Source organism: Enhydra lutris, unplaced genomic scaffold, assembly GCF_002288905.1.
Source record: "Enhydra lutris kenyoni isolate GAN:26980312 unplaced genomic scaffold, ASM228890v2 scaffoldscaffold1, whole genome shotgun sequence".
Classification (NCBI taxonomy): domain Eukaryota; kingdom Metazoa; phylum Chordata; class Mammalia; order Carnivora; family Mustelidae; genus Enhydra; species Enhydra lutris.
The window spans coordinates 76,192,788-76,216,945 of NW_019154085.1; the positions used below are offsets into that span (position 1 = coordinate 76,192,788).

The 24,158-nt window shown below is 36.1% G+C and overlaps 1 pseudogene; it reads left to right on the plus strand.

Annotated features, from left to right (window-relative positions):
• Window positions 1-15,090: 15,090 nt before the first annotated feature.
• Window positions 15,091-15,641, plus strand: LOC111144605 (annotated as a pseudogene).
• The last annotated feature ends 8,517 nt before the right edge of the window (window positions 15,642-24,158 follow it).

Genomic DNA, 24,158 nt, shown 5'->3' on the forward strand with positions numbered 1-24,158 from the left:
ATATATATATATATATATATATATTAGACTGGTGAATAGAACAGAGCCACACACTTGATTTTGGGTGTATTTTGTCTGTTAGAAGAAACTGCCTCCCAAAATTTTAAAGAAAGAAGAATATATATATATATATATACACACAAAAAAAAAATAAGGATAAACACAATGAAGGGATGGGATATGACTATAAAAATGAAAATTTTAAAAGATTCTAAAAAAGGAATTGATAAATTGATTGAAAAAAGAAAACAGAGCAGAGCCATGTGCTAGGTTTAGGGTATATTTTGATCTGTTAGATGAAACTGTATCCCAAAATTTTAAAGAACGAAAATTCTATATGTATACAAAAAATAAGGCTAAAAACATTGAAAGGATGGAATATGACTATAACAATGAAAATTAAACAAGATTTTTAAAAAGGTATTGATAAGATAAAATAGTTAAAAAATGTTAAAATAAGAAGAAAAATTAAAATAATAGAATAAGAAAAAAATAAAATTAAAAAAAATTTTAACTTTAAAAGACCAAAGAATCATGGGGAAAAAGCCATGAATTCTGTGTTGCATTCCTCTAGCTCTGGAGTTCTGCAGTTCTCAGTGATTGATAAACTTGGTCTTGCCTGGATGTTCTTACTGATCTTCTGGGGGAGGGGCCTGTTGCAGTGATTCTAAAATGTCTTTGCCCGAGGTGGAATTGCACCACCCTTGCCAGGGGCCAGGCTAAGTAATCTGCTCGGTTTTGGTCTTGGAAGCTTTTGTTCCCTAAATGCTTTCTGTACAGCTTTGGAGGATAGGAATGAAAATGGCGGCCTCCCAATCTCTGGCCCAGAGAACCCGAGAGCTCAGGGCCCCACGCCTCAGTGTGCTCTCAGAGAAAAGCAGTCAATCACTCCTGTCTCCTTGGTCTCCTGTGCACCCTTAGCTCACCCAGCCTGTGATCGAGTGTTTCTGTCTCTGGTGCATGGTCCGTTTGGAGTCTCCAAACCCAGCAGATACCTGTAATGTGCTCCTGCACCACTCCTCCTGGAAGAGAAGGAAGGTGTCTCCCCAGATCTGCCACTTGTGGGGGTCCTTGCTTAAAGAGCAGTGGGCTGACTGTGCCTCGGATCACTGTTTAAGGTAACCCCTAGCTGAGAACCCCCTCCTCAGCTCTGTCTCTGCAGCTGGCTTCCCCACTCTGATACCGGGAGCTCTGCCACACTTAGTCTCCCCCGGTCTTTTTGTGACCCCAGGGGTCCTGAGACCACACTGTCCCCATGAGGTCTCCACCATCTGCTTAGCCTCTGGAGTGACATCCCTCAATGGAGCAGTCTTCTAAAAATTTCAATTTTGTGCTCCACTGATCTACTGCTTGCCAGGAGCCAGCCCTTCCCCCCGCAGTCTATCTTCCCATATATCGCCTCAGATTCACTTCTCTGCACATCCTACCTTCCAGAAAGTGGTTGCTCTTCTGTTCCTAGAATTGCTGCTCTTCTTGTCTTTGATTTCTTGTTGAGTTTGTAGGTGTTCAGAATGGTTAGATAACTATCTAGCTGAACTCCTGAGACCCAATGATGTTAGGTCTCCTAGTCCTCTACCATCTTGCTCCTCCTCAGTTCATTTCGTATTTGCTAGAATATTTTTCTGAAACTAAGATAATATTATTGATGTCTACTTTTGTAATGTGTGGATTTTACTTTTTAAAGCCTTTTAACAGATTTTTAAATTAAATGGAGAGTAATGGCTAATTTTAGAATAGGATCATTTGAAGAAATGTCAACAGGTTAATTTGCAGGGGAAATTAATGGTGAGACTACTGGACTGTGAAAATAAAAGGAGAAAATTTGACTGGGTTAAATATTCAAATATGACCTTATAGAATAGTCCTTAAATTTGGCACTGAAAAGACAGACCAGTGACCCAAACTGGACTCTTTTTTTTCCTTTTTTTTTTTTTTTTTTTTTTTTTTTACTATTCTGTTAGGATTAATGTAGTAAACTGTGTAGTTAAGCTGATTTTCACTGTCTTTTCTAACTTCAGGGCAAGTATGTGATTTCTTAACAGGTCCAGCTTTGGCTCAGGTAGCAACTGAGCCTCAATAGAACTTTCTGTTCTGAATATGGTAATAGTATTAAGAGAGTAGCTCTAGGAGCAAACAGTAGTAGCAGAATCAAGTTTCAAATGTAATGATGTACATCAGATTTTAATATTTGAATGAAGCTAATGATATCTAAGCTTGGTAAAAGTATTAAGGAATTTCAGCACATGTTTATTCTGTAGTGCTGTGTTAGGTACACAAAAGCTCATCTTTTTCAACATTCATTAACTTTAATATTAAAACTTTGTGTTCTAGGAAAAAACATACCTAGTTGAATGGAAAAGCATATGGAAAAGGTATTTCACATTTGAAAAGATCATGTCAGGATTATAACTTGTCATGTTACTCATGAGTTTAGGATTTTATGAGCCAAATAATGATATCCAATTATAAGATTATATCTCCTATTATAAGAGAATACTATTCAACAGTGCTTTAAGGATGATGTCATTCTTCCACTGCAGCCACTCCTGAGAGACTTTACACAACTAATGGAATTATTAAACATTTCCTTGTAAAATACAGACTAAGGGCATTCAAACTTTCCCCCTGTTTTATTCAATAAATTTGTGAATATCTTTTTTTCCCCTGAATAATATGCTAAGCAATGAAACTTCCATCATCTCCCCATACTACTCATGGCATAACTGGGCAGCAAAAGTTTGTGCAATATTAATTTATAATATGCAGTTTAAATTGTTTGGTGATAGTTAGTGTCTATAACCTAGACTGTTAGAAATGCTCCATGCCAATATCCATCTCCCAGTCGGCTGGTACTTTGTTCAGCATTGTTTCTGAAGGAGGTAGTTTTGACCTCTGTCTCCTTTCTCCTAGGGACTAGATCACTAAACTCTCTGCCTTTTATTGAACCACCTGCTATACACTGACAAAAGAGTTTATAGGAGAAAAGTCTTCTGTGCCATGAGAGACTTCTTGTGACAGTAATGGTTTGCTAGCAGAGGGGAAATGTCCAGGGTATAGAAGGGGACTTTTTGCTATGCTGCTTCTTAGATGGAAAGCATGGCCTTCTTGAGCTGTTAGTCTTGTATCTGTGGTTTTATATTCATTATTCTAGCATTGGTCTGTGGCTTACCTCTTACATTTTCACATTGCATGGCACGCTGTAGTCTCTTTGGGAATGTTGCCGAAAGCCCACTGAATAAGGCTTCTCAGGTTGTACTTTATTTTATTTACATTCCTGGACTAGCGTTCTCTCAATGCAAGCACCAATCTTACTTTGTGTTAAAGATGGGAGCCTTCACTTGCTCTAATAATAGGTTTTAAATCAGGAGTAAGAGAACTTTAACTCAGTTGGTGTGGAGGGCAGAATCTGTGGTGCAGGGAATAAACAAAGACCTAGAAGGTTTTTGTCAGCCTAAAATACTCCCTGTGATTGTGTTTGATAAAATAATAATAATTACAGTGATGGCTGATGTTTGCTACTGAAAGCCTGTAATTTCTAACAGCTGTGGCATGATCATGACAGCGACCAGCGCATGTGAAATAAAATGCATGTTTCCCTGGATCGGGATTGCCCACATATGTAAATACCCTACTTATTATATCTGCTTTTGAAAATTAGTGACTTACCTGAAATACTACTGGGATGTATATGTTTTCAGAAGTTTTTGGCTTATGAGCTCTAAGAAATTTTGAAGCCAATGAATTCTTTTAAACAAATTAATAGACTTTGTTATAATACAGCTTATTAGATGAAATTGGTTATGCCATAGCTCAAATTACACAGATACTGCAAACCTAATATTAACTAAACAGTTATTCAATAGGCAGGAATTTGTTCTTTTCCCCAGCATTAGTACCATTAAAGGACAATGATAGGAGAGGCATTGCATATGTGATTTTCATAGTAACCAGCTAGTATATAACCAAATTCATATTTCCATTGTCATTATAGTTTATCAAAGGGAAGAAAAGATCCTCTGCAGTTCTCTCTATTTTAATATTTTGATAGATACTACATTATTTAACAATATTTACTAAATAAATACCAACTACGTGCGAGGAAGACACTGTGCTTGGTCTTAAGGAAAGTAAACAATCAGGTACCTGCCACAAAGAACATCTAGTTTATTACAAGTTAATTTGAAACTTAAGACTGGAATAAATATAAAGGTATTCAGAGGCGACAATTTATAGTTACAGACAGGAAAATCTTCAAAATGAAGAAGTCAGGACTAATGTTGTTGCAAGTGATGACAGAAATCAATTCTGGTTAGTTTAAAACAAGAAATGTATGGTATTTTCCTGCAGCCATGTAGATACTTGAAGTCAGGGATGGAGGAGGATAAGGCTTTCATGGAAAGAGAGCAGTGTATTTCAGAATTCAAAGAAGGTGTTCAGTGCAGACAAACCCAAGGGTGACCATTACCGATCTGGTAGTTAGCTGAAGCTTGATGATTTCAAGAAAAATCGGAGAGAGGGAACTTTAAGAGCAGAGAGAGGGAGGAAATTCTTGGTGAAGGGAATTGCAGGAGCAAGAGTGTGGACATGGGAGGCTTGAGGTGAGGGCCGACATTTTTCACTTGGGCGTGGTAATAGAGTGCATATCCTAAATACTTCCAGTTCAGGGAAGAGTTAGAATTATGAGGCAAAGCTAGTCTTACAGGTAAATTTGTATCAGAATGTGATTACATTCCTTTAATCCATATTTTTTTCTCCAGGAAATGTCAACATTATTACATATGTAAATGTAAAATTATGTGCCAGTCAACAAAATGAACTAAATCCTCACTAAGTTGGTGTGAAATCATAAATATGTTTGAAAACAATACTGCATGCTGATTTTTCATAAACAATTGATACCCCTCTCAGCTTGGATGAAGCTGCTTAGCTCTGTAGGGTGGCAGAGAAAAAAAGCAATGTTGTGGCCTCTGGTCCTCAAATAAAAATAGTGGTCTGATTAAATGCCAGTTGGTTGTAAATGATAACCCACATAAACAGTAGGAAGTAATTATGCTTAAGCAGTGCATTCTAATTTAATTTTATGGGTTTTGGAAGAAAATCCCCTAGGCTAGTCAGCAGAAGCCAAGGAATGGTGACTGAGTAGTACTAGAAAGCTTGTAGTTCTGGTAGGCAAGCACTGAGGGTCCTACCCTGCAGCAGGTAACTGTCCATCTAAATGCTTTCTCCCATTCTTCTGATTGGGTCATTGTATTGTCTAGCCATCAATGTATAGATCACAGATTCACATAAAAGCCGTAGCACCAAATTTTGGTGTTGGATGTTCATGTGTTTGGTTATCTATTGGTGTATTAAAAAAAAAGTTCTCAAACTTAGAACCTTTTATATCTAACAGTTCTGTGTGTGAAGAATTCAATCAGGGTCTGGCTGGGTAATTATTTTGCATCTTAAAGTGTCACCTGGGGTCCTAGCTAGTGTTTTGGGCAGTCTAAATGAAACAGGACAGCTTAATTTAAAAGCCTGCTGTTCTGATGGTGACAGGTAGAAGGTTCACCTCAAGTGGCCCCTCTCTTTCTCAATATAGTTATAGGTCCTTTTTATGTTGTTTCTCCAGTGGGATTGTCAAACTTTATTTTTGGAGGCTCAGGTCTTCAAGAGACCAAAATAGAAGCTGCCAGACTTCTTAAAAGTTAGGTCTAGGGCAGAATTAGTATCACTTCTACTGTATATTATGTGTCAAAATAGCAAAGATTGAAGAGGAAGGTAAATACACTTACCTCTTAAAAAGAGCTATGTTTAAGAATTTGTGACCCTCTTTAATCTACCATATTATGCACAAAACAGAATATCCTAGGGAAATGAGGGTTTGAAAAAAAAAGAACTTTTATCTGTGTAGTTATACAACCTTTAGAGATCAGTGGAAAATTGTCTATGGTCAAACAATTTCTTTACATTATGCAATCCTACTGATTAGGTGCTGTCTCAAGCAGAAAATCATTGTGTTAAAGACCAGTTTAAGAAACAAGATCTTCATGCATTTCTCTCTATGAAAATTTGGCGTACAGATCTGATATTTAGCTAGTGCTTTGGCCTCTGGCCCTTCTGTGACTGCTTGGATTGTGCTTGTCTTCCAAGGCAGTTCCTCCTCAACTTTTTGCTTGATAGGTGTGTCCTGGGCATTTCTCAAACACTGCACTGTAGAGTTCATTCGTTACAAGTTGTAGCTAAGTATCCCAGGCAACAGATGCAATCTACCCTGTTGTCTTGGCAGCACACACATTTTAAGTACCATATTACTTTAAATCCTGTTAAGATCGTCTGTTTTGGCACTGACCGACAGTAAGTACAATAACATGTAAAGATGCCTGTTGGCATTGCTTTGGCTTTACAGTCCAAGAAGACAAGGAGATTACTTTTCAGGCATTTGGTGCTGGGGTTGTCGATCTAATATGATCTACACAAGGGCTCATATAGGGTTGAATGTTGTATTAAGCAGACATCTGGAGCTATCTGGCTAGGAGAAAGCTATAAGAAATGAGAACAATTTAGACAAAATTAGCATAGTTTTCAAAATGGTGCCAATACAGGTACAATATTGGTTGAATGCTAGAATGTCACATAGCAACATAATCATACTAGTAAAGGAAAACAGTAACATATACCTGGTGGGAGATAAGAAATATCAGTGTTTATGTGTCCTTTGATTGAATGGAATTTACTTAAATTAGTTAATAAAACCCACAAAGTTTCACTTCCAAGTATTTTGAAATGTCATGGATCAGAGGAAGCAAGACAAAATGAGAAATAAAATGCAGTTTATAAATTTTATTTATGGGTTTCTGTTTTTTTGCTTCAAGTCAATAAGTATTTATTCATTTTTACACCTGTTGCACTTGCTTCCCAGTATTCATATATTTAACAGTATTTATTGAGAACCTCCTACATGCATACCAGACACTGTGTGAGGGGCTAAGAAGCTTGCTAGCAAGCAAAACCAGGCATATTTCCAGCCTTTCAGGAGTTTTTAGGCTCTTTAGGAAGATAAGTAAGTAAATAAACAATATTACAATTGAGGTAAGTGCTATGTATTGGGTACCTAAATGCTCATAAATAACACTGCATTACATGGGAATTACATGATAAACAGTTTTCTTACCTATTTTACAGCTTACCATGGTTACTCCTTATGAGGTAGCAATCTGGGTAACTCTTCATGAACAGCAACTCAAGGATACAAGTACTTCTATCTGTGGCTCCTTTTTCTTCCAGACTTTCATGTTTTCTCTGTTTAGCTGGTATATGAGGGCAAAGAATGGGTAGTTGTGTGTAGGAGGGTTTTAGGGATCTGGCTTAGATCTTTTTCTATATACTTCTATACACATTCTACTGAAAAGAGAAATTATTAGTCTACGAAAACTTGTGAATAAAAAGAAAAGTATGCTTTCAGATGCAGTAAAGGGAAAAAAGTATAAGACATACCATGGAGTTCACTTCTGTTGGTGAAATATACAGATGAGGTATTAAGACTTAAATGAAACTTGTATATGAATGAAACAGAACATTAGAGAAGGAATCATTTGCCCTCATTAAATCTAATTTCTTTTTTATGTAAACAATGGAAATCCAAATCTTTTCAGTCTATGAGCATGGTATATCTTTTCATTTGTTTGTATCATCTTTAATTTCTTGCATTAAAATCTTACAGTTTTTATTGCAGAGACTTTTCACTTCCTCGGATAAATTTATTCCTAAGTATTTTTTGTTGCTACTGTGTGTGAGATGTTATTTTCCACAGATTTTTGTTGTTACTGTATAGAAATACAACTGATTGTTGTTGTATATAAATCCTGCAACCTTACTGAATTCATTGATTAGCTCCAATGGTTTTTTGGTTGACTTTGGCATTTTCTATAAATAAGGTCATATCATCTGCAAAGACAGTTTTACTTTTCTAATTTGGATGCCTTTTATGCCTTTATCTTGCTTGATTGCTCTAGCTAGGACTCTTTCAGTACTATGCTGAGTAAGAATAGTGATAGTGAGTGCTCGCTTCGGCAGCACATATACTAAAAAAAAAAAAAGAATAGTGATAGTGAGTGCTCTTCTTGAAGTATTTGCTAAGGAAATTGATATGGCTAATTAGCATTACAGTTGGGTCACTTACTACAGAAGTTTGTAATGTTCAGATGTCTGTCTGTCTCTCCCCCCTTATACACAGAGTTGACTATTTCCTTTTTCCTGTCCGATAAGCCAACATAACTAGTTAAAGATGGTTATTCCCATTGCTGAACTTTGTTTGGGAGAATCTGATCAAAAGGGCCTGGATCTACAGCCAAATTACTGTCCAGATCTGGCAATAACTGTTGATCAGAGAAACCCAAACATGAAGTCACACTTTGATTATTTGGCCTGGTAGGTTACAGCCAAAACTCCTCCACAGATTCCTAAAACTAACCCACACAAATACATTTCAGAGCTTTCTTTCTTGGGGGCTCATGTGGTAAGTGGACTTGGAATTAGAGCTCTTTGTGCCCTCGGGTCCCACTGGTGGTAGATGAAGCCTGGGTTAGCTTCAAAGTCCCTCTTCCATAGAAGAGTTGGTAGCCTTCATTGCATAGCATCATATATTGATAAAAAATACTTTTATGTCAGAAAAATCAGATTTTGGCTGGTTTCTTTCATCATCAGTTGCTGGGGTGAGGTAGAAATTACTGGAGATAGGCTAGCAGAGACTACCAATCACTAAACAAATTGGTGCCTTTGTCTTTTCCAGTTTCTTACTAGGTTTTCTGAAAATGATATGAATATTATGTAATGTGCATATGGAGGAGGTGAAGAATTGAGGATGGGTGCAATTTTTATATGATTAACATTTAGAGAAGCAATAAGGATTTAAATAGTATCTCTCCAAACATACTTTGCAGATGTCCTGCTTCCTAAAATCCTAAAGTGTCTAATAAAATGCAGACTTCTGGGTCATTTCTAGGTTGAAGAGGGGAAACTCTCTTCTTTTGATCTGGGAATGTGCATGTTAAAGAGAATTCCCTTTAGCTTAAAGGATGGCTGATGGAGAGAAATGGAGAAAAATCTCAGCAATGGTATTGAAATATAAATCATCAATTTACTTTTTTGTGCTTCCTAAAGTAATATGTCAGTTTACAAAATGAAAGTTTTCCTAATTCCAGATCTGGATCTAATGAAAGACCATCTTTGTACATGAGGAGATCAAATATATAACTCATTATTGCTTCTTTCAAACAACTAGTCAAAAAGAATTGTCTACAGTGATTGCTGTTAGCTAGGATCAGGTGACATGGATTGTGTTGGGTATGTCAGAGGTCTTGTGAGAATCAGCTTTCAGGCATGAAATAGAATTGTACAGTTGCTGTCGGTCAAAGGGGAGAGTTTTTGCACATGGAATTTTGACATTGTGTCAAGTGTTGTATAACTAGTTACATTTAACAAAGGTGAGGTTCAAGAGAAGTCTCATTAAAAAATACCAAAGCATTGAAATATCTCTAGATTATGAAAGATGCATATTGTGAGTAATTGTCCTTAAGGTGATTAGGAGATAAACAGTTGTCATACAAAATCCTGATCTGATTTTATTAAGGAATTTAGAGGGGCTTATACATGAAACCCTGAATTAGACTTTGTTGAAATTCTTCTAGATTCTAGGTAGATGCTAAGAGATTGGTGACATTGATTTTTTTTTCCCTTGGCTATAGATTATAGAAAGAATTTAAATACTTTTTGAATCAATGCTCAATAAAGCATGGCATGCTATCAGTAGTGGGCAGTTGGATGCTGAGACTTTCATGTAATTAAATGAAGCATTTTGAGAATTGGATGATTTCATGTAGCAACACCACTTTCTGGATTCTCATGAAAAAATCAGAGCATTTGCCACATTCCCTTATGGCAGCAATCAGAAAAGGCTTCTCCTCTGGATGAAGAAGTACTGTCCAGCAGGAACCAGCTTCACTCATGTATGTTACCTCCCTCTGAGTTTGTGAACCCTCAAAGTCTGAGGGCTCTTATTAAAATGGTCTGTTGCCAAAAATTTAAAAAATAAAAAAAATTTAAGAAGTCTGTTTCCCTTCCTTCTAAACTTCTAGTGTCCTTCACTTAGGACCCTCTCATGATGACAACTTAATCTCTGAAGGAAAACAAACTATTTGACTATATCATTTTGTGAAGATACATATGCATAAGAAATACACAAAGGAAGATAATTACAGGCATATGTAATTCATATGGATTTGTCAAGCTTAGAAATTATATTGCAGTTTTCTGATTGGGATAAGAACCAGAGTTAAGGGGCACCTGGGCGGCTCAGTGGGTTAAGCCTCTGCCTTCAGCTCAGGTCATGATCTCAGGGTCCTGGGATTGAGCCCTGCATCAGGCTCTCTGCTCAGCAGGGAGCCTGCTTCCCCCTGTCTCTCTGTCTAACTCTCTGCCTACTTGTGATCTCTCTGTCAAATAAATAAATAAGATCTTTAAAAAACAAAACAAAAGAACTAGAGTTAATAAAATATAATAGGGGTGAAATGTGAAGTCCTAAACATAATTATGAATACACACATAAAAATACTTAAATACAAAATCAATTAGGAAATGGAGGTGAGAGAAATCTGATTTGTCAGTATTTTTATGAAAACACTTATGGAAGGTGAGAAGTTCAATATACATCATAGTGATATGACCACTTTCTAAAAGATGTAAAAAAGAGGTGCATTAATGGAAGTTAAATAAGTATACAAATGATGGAAAATGTGGTCTTTTTATCCCATTAAACTAGGTATGGAAGAATGTTTTCTTGAAGTTTTAAAAAGGCAATGACCTTACAGTCACTTACTTACAGTGCCAAGAAATGAGAACAGATGACTGTGAGGAAGACGGGTATAAGAATGAAGTCTTAAAAGGAAAGACTGATGAAGCCAAACCAGAGAAGATGAAAGCAGGTAGAGAAAATAGGCAACATTTTCTTTTAAATTTTACTTATTTGCCAGAGAGAGAGAGAGAACGAGCACAAGCAGGGGGATTGGCAGGCAGATGAGAAGCGGGTTCCCCACTGAGCAAGGAGTTCAATGTGGGACTCAATGACAGGACCCTGGGATCATGAGGCTTAACTAGCTGAGCCACTCCACTCAGGCATCCCTAGGCAACATGTTTAAATTGTTAAATGGCTTATGCATCTCAGAGCATATACTTGCATTCTGACATTCCAAGAAACAGAAAATGATAAAGATTTATAAATTTTTTTTTGGAATGTGGGAGAAGGTGAACTGCAGATCATTCAAACTAATGACACTGACCATTGTATATGGAGAACTAAAGAAATATTCATGAATACATGGGTTTGGGGCCCCTTCCTTAAGGAGATGGAGTTCTCAAAGAGACCAGATAGACAAAACAGATTTGACAAGGTAACTTAATTTCTTCTCTTTAAAATTTTACAAGTTTCTAAATAATCAAAAAATAGAAAAAAATAAACTACTTTAAATCCTATATTTTAGAAGAAAAATCACTGCCATCATTTTTGGGATATAAGCTTTCAAATTCCTTGTGAGAAATTATACATACAAGTTTTATCAAAATAAGATTTTACCAAAACAAATTCCTATAATGTTTCTATTTCCACTTCAAAACACATTATAAATGCTGTGTCTTTTCAAATCAGTAAATTTATGGTTTCGGGGTTTATTCATTTAATTATTTGAGAGAAAGAGCACAGGCCGGAGAGGGAGAGAGAATCTCAAGCAGACTCCACGCTGATGCAGAGCCCAAAGAAGTGCTCAGTTTCACAACCCTGAGATCATGACTTGACCTCAGACTGTATTGGAGACTTAACTGATGATGCCACACAGGTGCTCCAATAAATATATGTTTAAATTATTATTTTAAAATCATAATATATTCTATTATATTTTTACATCATAATTAAAAACAATATTCATTTGTCATGAAAATTTGTGTAGTTTGCTATTATGAGCAATAATGAAGTGATAAAATTATTTTGCCTAATTACTTATATAGGATATATTTTTAAAAAATGGGATAATAGTATCAAAGGGTATGCATTCTTTTTAGGAACTGTGATAACATACTACAAAGTTCCCTCCAAAAAAAAAATTTTTTTTTTACAATTTATATTCCCACAGTCTAGAAATGGAGACCATTTCCAAACATCTATATTAAATTCAGTGTTATCATTATATATGATTTTTCCCACTTAAACTTTTCCTTTTTTTTTCATTTTTTAAATTAAATTTTTTTTCAGTGTTCCAAAATTCATTGTTGATGCACCACACCCAGTGCTCCATGCAATCTGTGCCCTCCATAATACCCACCACGAGGCTCACCCAATCACCCACCCCTTTCCCCTACAAAACTCTCAGTTTGTTTCTCAGAGTCCACAGTCTCTCGTGGTTTGTCTCCCCCTCTGATTTCTCCCAACTCACTTCTTCTTGCCATCTCCCAATGTCCTCCGTGTTATTCCTTATGCTCCACAAGTAAGTGAAACCATATGATAATTGACTCTCTCTGCTTGACTTATTTCACTCAGCATAATCTCTTCTAGTCCAGTCCATGTTGATACAAAAGTTGGGTATTCATCCTTTCTGATGGAGGCATAACACTCCGTTGTATATATGGACTGTATCTTCTTTACCCATTTGTCCATTGAAGGGCATCTTGGTTCTTTCCACAGTTTGGCAACTGTGATCATTGCTGCTATGAACATTGGAGTAGAGATGGCCCTCCTTTTCACTGCATCTGTATCTCTGGGGTAAATACCCAGTAGTGCAATTGCTGGGTCATAGGGTAGCTCTGTTTTTAATTTCTTTTTTTTTTTTAAGATTTTATTTATTTGTCAGAGAGAGAGGGAGAGAGAGCGAGCACAGGCAGACAGAATGGCAGGCAGAGGCAGAGGGAGAAGTAGGCTCTCCGCTGAGCAAGGAGCCCGATGTGGGACTCGATCCCAGGTTGCTGGGATCATGACCTGAGCCGAAGGCAGCTGCTTAACCAACTGAGCCACCCAGGCGTCCCTGTTTTTAATTTCTTAAGGAATCTCCACACTGTTCTCCAAAGTGGCTGCACCAACTTGCCTTCCCACCAACAGTGTAAGAGGGTTCCCCTTTCTCCACATCCTCTCCAACACTTGTTTCCTGTCTTGTTGATTTTGGCCATTCTAACTGGTGTAAGGTGGTATCTCAATGTGGTTTTGATTTAACATTTTTTCATGTGTCTGCTAGGCATTTGTATGTCTTCTTTGGAGAAGTGTCTGTTCATGTCTTCTGCCCATTTCTTGATATGATTGTCTGTTTTGTGTGTGTTGAGTTTGAGGAGTTCAGCCCTTTGTCTATAGTGTCGTTTGCGAATATCTTCTCCTATTCCGTAGGTTGCCTCTTTAGTTCATTGACTATTTCCGTTGCTGTGCAGAGGCTTTTGATCTTGATGAAGTCCCAAAAGTTTATTTTTGCTTTTGTTTCCTCTCTCTTTGGAGACATATCTTGAAAGTTGCTGTGGCCGATGTCGAAGAGGTTACTGCCTATGTTCTCCTCTAGGATTCTGATGGATTCCTGCCTCACGCTGAGGTCTTTTATCCATTTAGAGTTTATCTTTGTGTATGGTGTAAGAGAATTGTTGAGTTTCATTTTTCTACACATAGCTGTCCAATTTTCCCAGCACCATTTATTGAAGAGATTGTCTTTTTTCCACTGTATATTTTTTCCTGCTTTGTCGAAGATTATTTGACCATAGTGTTGAGGGTCCATATCTGGGGTCTCTACTCTGTTCCACTGATCTCTGTGTCTGTTTTTGTGCCAGTACCATGCTGTCTCGTTGATCACAGCTTTGTAGTAAAGCTTGAAATCAGGCAATGTGATGCCCCCAGTTTTGTGTTTCTTTTTCAGCATTTCCTTAGCAACTCGGGGTCTCTTCTGGTTCCATACAAATTTTAGGACTGTTTGCTCCAGCTCTTTGAAAAATGCCAGTGGAATTTTGATCGGGATGGCATTGAAAATATAGATTGCTCTAGGCAGTATAGACATTTTAACAATGTTTATTCTTCTGATCCATAAGCATGAAATGCTCTTTCATCTTTTTGTGTCTTCTTCAATTTCTTACATGAGTGTTCTGTAGTTCCTCAAGTACAGATCCTTTACCTCTTTGGACAGGTTTATTCCCAGGTATCTTATGGTTCTTGGTGCTATAGTAAATGGAATCAATTCTCTAATTTCCCTTTCTATGTTTTCATTGTTAGTGTATAAGAAAGCAACTGATTTCTATACATTGATTTTGTATCCTGTCCCATTATTGAATTGCTGTATGAGTTCTAGTAGTTTGGGGGTGGAGTCTTTTGGGTTTTCCATATAAAGTATCATATCATCTGCAAAGAGAGAATTTGGCTTCTTCTTTGCCAATTTGAATAACTTTTATTTCTTTTTGTTTTCTGATTGCTGTTGCTAGGACTTCTAGTACTATGTTGAACAACAGTGGCGAGAGTGGACATCCTTGTGTTCCTGATCTCAAAGGGAAGGCTGTCAGCTTTTCCCCATTGAGGATGATATTAGCTGTTTGTTTTTCATAGATAGATTTTATGAGGTTGAGGAATAGTCCCTTTATCCCTATACTTTGAATCGTTTTAATTAGGAACAGATGCTGTATCTTGTCAGATGCTTTTTCTGCATCAATTGAGAGGACCGTGTGGTTCTTCTCTCTTTTTTTATTGATTTTTTCTATCACATTGATTGTTTTGTGAATGTTGAACCACTCTTGCATCCCATGGATAAATCCCACCTTGTCATAGTGGACCCTGCTTAAGAATGTTTGGATTAACCAGGAAATCAAAGAAGAACTTAAACAATTCATGGAAACCAATGAGAATGAAGACACTTTGGCCCAAAACCTATGGGATACAGCAAAGGCAGTCCTAAGAAGGAAATACATAACCATCCAAGCATCCCTCAAAAAAATTGAAAAATCCAGAATACACCAGCTCTCTGTACACCTTAAAAAACTGGAGAATCGGCCATCTTGCGTCCCCGTGTGTGTGCACCTAATATCAGTTGGTCCGCCCGAGATCCCCTGAGCGCCAACCCTAGTCCCCCGCGCGGTCCCATTTCCGCTCCAACAAGATGAAAGAAACTATCATGAACCAGGAGAAACTTGCCAAACTGCAAGCACGAGTGCGCATTGGTGGGAAAGGAACTGCTTGCCAAAAGAAGGTGGTTCATAGGACAGCTACAGCAGATGATAAAAAACTTCAGTTCTCCTTAAAGAAGTTAGGGGTAAACAATATCTCTGGTATTGAAGAAGTGAATATGTTCACAAACCAAGGAACAGTGATCCACTTTAACAACCCCAAAGTTCAGGCATCGCTGGCAGCGAACACTTTCACCATTACAGGCCATGCTTAGACAAAGCAGCTGACAGAAATGCTACCCAGTATTTTAAACCAACTTGGTGCAGACAGTCTGACTAGTTTAAGAAGACTGGCTGAAGCTCTGCCCAAACAATATGTGGATGGAAAAGCACCATTTGCTACCGGAGAGGATGATGATGATGAAGTTCAAGATCTTGTGGAGAATTTTGATGAAGCTTCCAAGAATGAAGCAAACTGAATTGAGTCAACTTCTGGAGAAGATAGAACTTAAAGAAGTTACTAGGAGCTGCTATTTTATATTATGACTGCTTTTTAAAATTTTGTTCATGGATCTGATAAAATCTAGATCTCTAATATTTTTAAGCCCAAGTCCCTTGGACACTGCAGCTCTTTTGAGTTTTTGCTTATATGCAATTCATTCTTTGCAGCTAATTAAGCTGAAGAAGCCTGGGAATAAAGTTTGAAACAAGATTAATGAAGTTCTTTGCCTAGGAAAAAAACAAACAAACTGGAGTATCAACAACAAATTGAGTCAACCCCACACACAAGAAGGGAAATAATCAAGATTAGAGCAGAGATCAATAAGATAGAAACTAGAGATACAGTAGAACACATCAACGAAACTAGAAGCTGGTTTTTTGAAAGAATAAATAAAGTTGATAAACTATTGGACAAACTAATCCAAAAGAAACGAGAGAGGACCCAAATGAATAAAATTATGATTGAAAAGGGAGAGATCACAACTAACACCAAGAAAATAGAAATAATCATCAGAAATTATTATCTACAGTTATATGCCAATAAGTTAAGCAACCTAGGTGAAATGGATGCATTCCTGGAAACCTATAAACTTCCAAAACTGAATCAGGAAAAAATTGAAAACCTGAATAGACCAATATCTAGTAATGAGATTGAAGCAGTGATCAAAAACCTCCCAAAACACGAGAGCCCAGGACCTGATAGATTCCCTGGAGAATTCTACCAAACATTCAAAGTAGAAATAATACCTATTCTTCTGAAGCTGTTTCAAAAAATAGAAACAGAAGGAAAACTTCCAGACTCTTTTTATGAAGCCAGCATTACCCTGATCCCCAAACCAGGCAAACACCCCACCAAAAAGGAGAATTTCAGTCCAATATCCCTGATGAATATGGATGCCAACATTCTCAACAAGATCCTAGCTAATAGAATCCATTTAAACCTTTCTTTGCTTTAACATATTTTTCTTATAAAAGTTTTTGTATTTTCACATATTTAACATTTATATATTTTTTTGCTTTTCATACATTTAACTTATTTAAAACTTTTTTTCTTTTTTTCCCCTAGGGTTTTTTTTTTTTTTTTAATTTTAATTTAGGCTACTGACCCATTGTCTTTCATATAGTTAAGTATATATTCTTTATCATTTACATTTCAGACTTCAGACTTAATGATATTATGTGTGTGTTTTGTGTGTGTTTAATAAATAACTGTGAAGGGTGCAAGATTTTATCCTGCTTGTGAGCTAATAAGTTAGGTCGCCACAATTTCATGGATGTTGGCAGAAGACATGAGACCTCTGGATCAGAGAAAAAGGATAGTTCATTATTCACAGCAATAGCAGTAGCCAAAATGTCAGCATTTTCCTGGGTTGATTTTTCTGAAGCCTAATTGACAAGGGCCAGGTAATTAATGTTTGCACATGTGGTAGGTTTCATTACAGAATAGTACCCCAAGCTTAGAACATGGCAGTATTTCATAACAGCCAACAGGAAAATCTGTCCAATATTTCTCCTATAGGGAGCCATTATTATGCTGGACGGCAAACATGCCCTATCTTTATTTCCCAAAGATGTTGGTAAATAAATGTCTTTGAAAAGATGATTCATGAAAACTTGTCAGTACCTCTGCTACCAAGACATGCAAAAATGAGAGACCTATGGAGTATTATTGTCTTCTGACAGTATATGCCATAAGAAGTTAAAATTTTATAGTAAAATTGATCATTTTTCAGTTTTTTTGTTTTTGTTTTTGTTTTTTGTTGTTGATAAAGAAATTATTCCCTCTTTGGCAAATGTTATTAAACTGCCGAATTGGAGAATTCCCACACCAGTGTTTCTCACATGTTTATACTGAGGTGTTTCAGTAGAACATGCCTGCTTCATGAATGAATTTCTAAGTCCCTTACTTTAGTTCATATTCAGGCAGGAGATTTTTTTGTACTCAATAAAATACTTGTTTTAATGTGTAAATAAGTTTTCCCAAATCATCCGGGAAGATATGTCATTTTTTTTTTAGCTTTGACCATTCTGCCACACCATATTCTTCATAATATTAAGGTATTTTTAGTACCAACTATGTGTCAGAAATTGTTCCAAGTGCTTTTCATTTAGTCTTGGAATTATTTAAGGTAGGTACTATTTTTACACTGTTTCCAAAAAAGGAAACTGAGGCTGAGTCAACAAGTAATTTGCTCAAGATTAAATTCCCAACTTTGATAATTATAATCACAATTCACCTGCATTCAAGAAATTTTTTCCTCTTGCTTTATGTTCTTAGAAAACATGGATAGGGGTGCCTGGGTGGCTCAGTGGGTTAAAGCCTCTGCCTTCAGCTCAGGTCATGATCTCAGCGTCCTGGGATCAAGACCCGCATCGGGCTCTCTGCTCAGCAGGAAGCCTAGTTTCCTCCTCTCTCTCTCTCTGCCTGCCTCTCTACTTACTTGTGATCTGTCAAATAAATAAATAAAATCTTAAAAAAAAAAAGAAAACATGGATAAATATTTTTACTCGGTTGATCAGAGGTGATCTGAGGCAATGCTGACTTTGTGTATATGTGTATATCTATAATCCATCTAAGAATATAGTAAAAGCTACACACCTTCTCACAAGGGGGAAAGATGCTCACTTGCACTCTCACTCATTCACACATACCCATATGTAAAATACCACATATAATTTCAGGGGTTTTAAAATTATAAATTCAACATTAATAACCTGTTAAACTCAGTTACTTAAAATATTTTCACTTAATCCTTTAGTACCTTAAAAACTCCGGGCAGAAAATATTTTTTAAAAATTTTCATCCAATATTGGAACTAGAGGGTATCATGCTTAGCGAAATAAGTCAATCGGAGAAAGACAACTATCATATGATCTCCCTGATATGAGGGAGAGGAGATGCAACATGGGGGGTTAAGGGGGTAGGAGAAGAGTAAATGAAACAAGATGGGATTGGGAGGGAGACAAACCATAAGTGACTCGTAATCTCACAAAACAAACTGAGGGTTGATGGGGGGAGGGGGGTGGGAGGGGGGGGGTGGGATTATGGACATTGGGGAGGGTATGTGCTATGGTGAGTGCTGTGAAGTGTGTAAACCTGGCGATTCACAGACCTGTACCCCTGGGGATAAAAATATATTATATGTTTATAAAAAATAAAATTAAAAAAAATTTTTCATCCAATATACTTATATAGAAAATGGGTAGTGAGAAGAAAACCAGAGGTTGAAAGAACATGGAAGACTGGATTATTTGGCTTTTGCTCCTCTATCACAGGGAAACAGAATGAAATCTGGTTAAGAGGATGAAGTCTGGAGTCAGGCAGCTGGGATTCAAATCCTGGCTCCATGAAAGAGTTATTATTTATGACTTCAAGCTGTGATACAAGTTGGTCATGAAGGACCATATCTTCCCGGATAAATGACTAGAAGGAGGAAGAAAAGGTATGAAGGAGAGTAAAAATAGTTATTCCAGAGAGAAGATTTTATCCCAACTTAAGAATTTTCTAAGAAACAGAATTGTAAGAGTAGAATAGGCTGCTTTCTGAATAACTAGCTTGACCTTGGGAGGTGGCCACTCAATGATGTAGTCATGTTTTCTTGGCAAGTGGGGAACTTAGAAAATAGCATTTGAATTATCACCTGCTAGGAATGTTGTTAGGAGGATTCTTGATTAATGAGAAGATGTACTAGATGAATTCTAAATCTTCCGATCCAAGGTTTTATTATTTGGGTTGTTTTTCTTGGTCTTGTATCGAAGTATAATTTGTCTGACTTGCTCCATATTTTCTCAAAGCCCACACAAGAAGTGTATCTATTTACTAAAACCAAGTCAATATTACATGAACCAAACATAATTGCAGTCTCAGAAGTTCTATATTGCTTTTACCAAGTTGCTCAGTTTACTTTGATTTCATTATTCATAAATTTTAGTGATCTTTGCATTTGCTTAGAGGAGAAAGATTTTGCTTATTTATCCCTGAATCTTAGAAATGTAGAAGATAAATAATAAAAAGCATTGGGGCTTGACATACTTGTTGGTATTTGTGTTTGAACATAGATTTTTCTCTTAAAAATAAGTGAATTGGAGCTTTTTTGAAGGATAGCATAATTATCAATTATTATAAACTTTTATAAAAGTTTAGTTAATACTATCTTAACTGCTTCTAGCTTTTTAATTCTCCTATACATACAATTTTTATAAATAAAAATTTTCCCAAAGTGATCTAAATTATAATAAAGTCTATGGTTGCCACTCACATAACACCAGGAGTATTAATATTCTTTATGGTATGTTAAACAATTGGGATAAGGTTGATTAGTATTTTTTGTAAAGCTGTTGAAAAGCTTTTTAATAATTCTGCAATATAATGCCAGATATATGATATAGATCAAAAGATCCTAAAAACTAGTTATTTATTATTTGCTCATGTGAAGTTGACAGTTCAATTGGTTGTCTTCAGTGTGTACTATGTCAGTCACAGTATGTACAACCTAGTTCTCTTGCACCAGTTTAATTTTCAAGTGAAACAAACTTACGTATTTCTGACTAAAATTGATTCTTCTGTAATGGTCAATCATGACTTGATTTTCCATAGAGAGTCTCCTTATTTCTTGGTTCAGTCAAAAGCTACAAAGAGCTATTGACTAGAAAATGGCTTGAGCTCCAAACTTGTAATGGAACAAGGGAGAACTTAAAGGAAAATATTGACAGAAAGAGGTGTTAGAAAATTCACACTTCTGTTGCTCTCATACTAGTGGCTTCCCAAAAAGGGTCTGTGTGCAATAGATAAGAAATTTGTAGAAGAGAAAAATAAGCATGACCTATATAAGTTGATGACTTCACTGCTCTGCAGAAGTGATAATACTATCTTCCAGATTGGGTTATTTTAGGGGAAAGACTAACTGTGCAGATATTTTAATTTGAACTTTCTTTAGTTCTCATAGCTGTCTAACTAGTGGCACATAATAAATGATATAAAGAAATGCCTTTGGCTGACAAATTTTAAGTACTTAGATTTTTAATATAATGACATTGGCCTGATAGAAATCAATGTAACTTGTTAATGTCTTCTAAGTTAGGAAGTTCTAGGAATCTTTCCAGAAATGATCCATATGCATTATACTATGTTGGGTAAATACTAGAAATAGTCAAATGGGTCCACAGATCTATATATCTACATAGAACTAGCTTGTTAATTTGGAACACAAGCAAACTGATTTTTCATCACTTAAGGAAAAGTCAAATATGTGCATTTTCAAATACCTGGAAACTATGGGCTTGGGTATACATGTGTATATGTGTATATAAAAGAATATGTCCATATTTTATAGGGTAGATTTGAAACTAAAGATGACTCAGACTGTTTTTCAAAACTGCTTTATTATAGAATTCATATACCATAAAATTCATGCTTTAGAGATGTATAACTCACTGATAGTCACAGAACTGTATAACTGTCACCACTGTCTGATTTCAGAACATTTCATCACCCATTAATAGTCATTACCCATTCCTACTCCCTGAGGCCCTGGCAACTACTAATCTACTTTCTATTTCTGTGGATTTGCCTATTCTGAAAATTTCATATAAATGGAATTATACAATATATAGCCATTTTTGCCTGGCATCTTTGATTTAGCCTAATGTCTTAAAAGTTAATCCATGTTATATAGCATGTATCAGTACTTAATTTCTTTTTATGACTATATAATGCCACATTTATGGATGTATCATTTTATTTTTTCATTCACCAGTTGATAGACATTTCAGTTGTTTCCATCTTCATAGATTCTGTTGCTATGAATATTCATGAACAGGCTTTTATGTGGACACTTTGAATTATCTTGGGTATATACCTAGGAGTAGAAGTGATAGGTCAAAGTTACTTTTTGTTCAACAATTTAAATAACTGCCAAACTGTTTTCTAAAGCATTTATAGTGGTATATAAGGGTTCTAATTTCTCTAATTTCTCCACATCTTCACTAACACTAGTTATTCAATCTCTTTTGTATGTTAGCCATCCTAAGGGGTATAACAGTTTTTGTTTAGTTTTGTTTTGCATTTTCCTAGTGACTAATGATTTTTTTCTTTAATGTGCTCATTGAAGAAATGCCTATTTAAATATTTTGCCTAGGTTTTAATTTGGTTATTTGTTTTTGTAAGACCTGTGTTACAGGAGTTCTTTCCATTTTGTTGATAACAGTTTGTTACATGACAGGATCTGAAAAAAAAATTTCACTTACTTGAAAATGTCCTTTCGAAGCATAAAAGTTTTTAATTTTTTTTGAAACACATGATTCATTATCCTCAGTGCTCTGAGAAGCAAATGACAAGCAATAATGGATTTTTTTAAAGGCCGACATCTGAAAATGCTGAGTGGGGCAGGAGGAAGGTAACAGGCTAGAACAGTGCTTTGCACATAATAAGCACTATGACATTTGTTAAACTGAAATGATTTGAAGTTGAAGATCATAATATATTTGAGACTTGATAAATCCAAGTTAAACTGAAGCTTTAAGCAATTCATTTTGGCTGGCTTCTATTAAGTCACCTTGTTTTCTTATGACAAGCACCCCCATACTTTAAAAATAATTTTTAATCCATTTGTGTGGCTTTATTTGCTATACATAGTCTTATTCATGTACTGTCAAATATAGATTACAGTAAATTACACATTTTCCTACTGCTTATCTTTTTTTGAAATACTGATAAATCAGAAGGATTGAAATACTCTCATAAGATGGAAAAAAAAAACCCTCAAGTGTTTAGTAGACACAGGTCAGCTTTAAAACAATCTTAGTTTTCAACATATTTCAAACAAAGCTTATTTTTAAAAAATAAAATAGGTAATTTTTTTATGTATCTTTTTGGAATCTCAGATCTTAGAATTAAGCAGTTTAAATGAATTAAAGCATAAGTGATGGTAGTACTGGAGCATTGTGGTCTTTGAAACTGACTTCATTTTGCTCTTTTTAAATGGGAACAGCATTATTGTGGAGAATTCTTAATTTTGACAGAGCTGAAAGACTGATCTTGTTTTGTACTTGAGATCATGCCTTACAGCCTGATATTTTCAAGGACCACTCCTATGTGGAGATGCAGATATTAAACCCTTTAATGCTCAGCAAGGATTGGAGTGTTTTCATAGGTCACTGAGCCACATTCTCTCAATAGGTAATCTACTTTGGACATGTTTGCATTAAGCATGTGTTTTTCCAAGCCACTAGGGATAGTATTTAGTGTGAGTATTGGAATTTTTTTTTAATTTTTTTTTTTTATTTATTTACTTGACAGAGAGAGATCACAAGCAGGCAGAGAGGCAGGCAGAGAGAGAGGAGGAAGCAGGCTCCCTGCTGAGCAGAGAGCCCGATGCGGGGCTCGATCCCAGGACCCTGAGATCATGACCCAAGCCGAAGGCAGCAGCTCAACCCACTGAGCCACCCAGGCGCCCCGAGTATTGGAATTTTTGCAGTGAAATTATAATGGTTTGAAATAATACCAAAAACTAGACATTATTTAACAGGAAGAATTGGTTCAATAAGCATTTATTTAATCTCTAGTTTATACCAGGTCCTTTTATATAATGTACTCAAAAGATTTTTTTAATCTTCACATAGCCCTCAGCAAGACATTATTAAATCTGTCTTGCAGATGAAAAATTTGTGCCTGTGAGAGGTTAACTGACTTAGCCCAACTCCCATTTATGAGCATTGAACCCGAATGGGGGGTTCCAAAGACACTCCTTTTTTCTTTCACATCATGCTTACTCCTGGTAAGGGAAGGAGTTAATGTGTTTGCAAAAATACCTAATATAACCTGAGTGGTAAAAATGAAGGATCTAATCCAGGGTGCTAAATCTTCAGTGTTGGCAGCCTTGGTTCCACTTTCATGCTACCCAGTCCAACAGTGTCTAGGACTCTAGTAGTTGAACTGTTTTACAGTTCAACTGTAAAAGCTGATTTCCTTCATTGTCTGTGTTGCTGATTTCCTTCCATTGTCTGTGTTGCCCTTTGTCATTGATTCAATTCCAACAATTTCCCATGTTCTCAGTTCCCAAATACTACACAAAAGTTCAAAGAGCCAATGACTAATAAATACTGGTGCTATATCACTCTTTTTCATGCAGTAGTGTCTCAGTGTTGGGTTTTAAATTTTGTTCAAATTGCTACAGTTGTTTTCCTTGTGGTGCAAACTTTTAAGAGTAGGTCTTAAAACTTTCAAATACACGTTATGATATTGAGAGGCACCATTTTATAGAAAACATCTCAAGAACTTAGAGCTGAAAGTTTGGACCTTTTGACCATCTTCATGAATTTTTCCCATTCCCCACCTCTGGCAACAACCAATCTGTTCTCTGCATATAAGTTTGTTTTTCTGTCTTTTGTTTGTTTGTTTGTTTGTTTTTGTTTTGGAGGAGTTCTTGATGTATGTTAACTCTTTATCAGATAAGTGATTAGCAAATATTTTTCCCATTTAGTAGTTTGCTTCTTCATTTGGTCGATAGTTTCCT